This window comes from Ambystoma mexicanum, chromosome 1p, assembly GCF_040938575.1.
Source record: "Ambystoma mexicanum isolate Mex_15411 chromosome 1p, UKY_AmexF1_1, whole genome shotgun sequence".
Taxonomy (NCBI): domain Eukaryota; kingdom Metazoa; phylum Chordata; class Amphibia; order Caudata; family Ambystomatidae; genus Ambystoma; species Ambystoma mexicanum.
Window position 1 is genome coordinate 1,073,179,194 of NC_090921.1, and position 2,222 is coordinate 1,073,181,415.

Sequence of the window (2,222 nt, forward strand, 5' to 3'; positions counted from 1 at the left end):
TTGTTAATGGGTCCTTTGGCCCACACATGCACTGGCTGGGGGGGGCGTTAATGGGTCCTTTGGCCCACACATGCACTGGCTGGGGGGGTTGTTAATGGGTCCTTTGGCCCACACATGCACTGGCTGGGGGGGGGGTTGTTAATGGGTCCTTTGGCCCAGTACTCACAACTGCATATTTACATGTGGCATTCATGTTTGGGCACTTACCGGCGTCTGCAGGTGGGCTCACTCCTGCCTCAGCCTCCCCGATCCCATGGATTCCCTCTAGGTGGAGGACGCTGCTGCAACGCTCCTCCCATGCTTGCAGCCTCAGTGGGGAAGGGGGTCTTCCGCCTGTCCCACTGCTGCGTTGGCGGTGCGTGGAAATGAGGTTGCGTACCCTCAGCCTCAGGTCGTCCCACCGCTTGTGGCAGTCCTTCACGCTCCTCACTGCCACGCCCACAGCGGTGCACTTGCATGCAGCTTCGGCCCACACCTCCTTCCTCCGCTGCTGTGTGGTACGCCGTTGGTCGGCGCTGAACAGCATCTCCGCATTGTCCACGATGTGCTCCACCAAGACAGTTAGCTCCGCCTCGCTGAAGCGCTGTTTGCACTGCCTCTGAGCAGGAATCCTGGCAGACATGTTGGTGGTCCCTTTTGGCTTCTCAGAGTTAGGATTGTGCTGGCTCTGGATGGCAATGGATTGTGCTTTTATATGATGGCCGCCTCTCTGTTTCCTGTTTTGGCGATCATGGTATTTCCGGTTCCGTGTCTGTGGCGGCGGAGGCGGAAACGGGTTTTGCGCCACTTGTGGCTGCGTTATTTCCATTTCCGTGGGGTTTTCCGTGATGGCGGTAACAACGTTTCCGAGTCCGTGTGGTGCGCGCGACCGACAGCGTGTAATCGGACGGTTTTTCCACAATCTTGCGGACACAGAAACGTTTTTACCGCCGTCGCGGATTTTGCACGGTCCCGGACTGGCAGGTTGTAATGAGGCCCCATGTTCACATAGTCATTGTAAGACAGCCTTTTTTTTCTTTTTTTAAATATCTTTATTAGTTTTTCAACAATTAGTGACCGACAAGGATCATAGATAAATCAATGCAATATGCACAATCCAAAAAAAACAACATAACATACCCAACTTTCCCGCCCCACCCCCCTCCCTCCAAGACCTCAGGTACATCAGTTTTATCCTTCTGGACCTCGCGTTGGGCCGGGACTGTCCATACTGACTGATGTGCTATCTGGAGCCACAGGGTGGAGCCGTGGCACTGTCAATGCCACCCAATGGAGTAGTTCATCACTGGAGTCCAGCCTCTGTACCTGAATCGCTGTCTCCCAAGCTGCGGTCTCAGCGGAAATCCATCTTTTGAGATCACCCCACCAAAGGGCCTCGCTTAGGCCTCCGGCGCTTTTCCATCCCATGGCTATGCGTCTTTTCGCAGTGATGTATATAAAGTCTTTGAGTTTATTTACCGGCTTATTCTTACTCTCTCGTTTATACCTTCCCAGAATACAGGCTGCTGGTTCGTGAATTTCCAATTCAATCTCTGCGTTTGCAACCCTCTCCTTCACCTGGTCCCAGAACCTCTGGACTGCCGGGCAGCCCCAGAACATGTGGGTTATTCCCACCCTTGGCTCATTGCATTCGGGGCATATCTGGGTTGTGGCTCCTTTGAACCTTGATATGGTATCAGGTGTGAGGTAGGCTCTGTTGGTAATGTACAGTTGGATGAGTTGGAGGAGGACATTTCTAGAAATTTTCTTATGGTAGTGAGTTACTCTCTCCCATGCTTTGTCCTCAAATTCAAGGCCCAATTCCCTCTCCCACCTCTCTCTGCATTTAAGTTCTTTTTTGGTGGTGCCTTGCAGTAGGGCTTCATATAGTCTGGAGGTTGCGTGGCCCCCCTCAGCAGTGTCCAACATCGACTCAATGGTATCGTTCTCCATGATTTGGTCGGAGGCCTCCGGCCATCTGTTCTTCATGGCCTGTGTCACTGCTCTGTGGAGCAGAAATTGGCCTGTGGGCAGGCCTGTGGACTCGCTGAGGTCAATAAATGTCATGAGCTCCTGTTTGTACATGAGGTCTCCTAATACTGCCACCACATAGGGTTTCCACTGAGTGCGTATTACTGTGTGTCCCCATGAGAGTTTGGCCATGACTGCCGCAATGGGGATCTGAGGGGAATATGGGTCTGTCGCCCCAACTGATTTACATGCCCGTCTCCAGAGCTGGGATC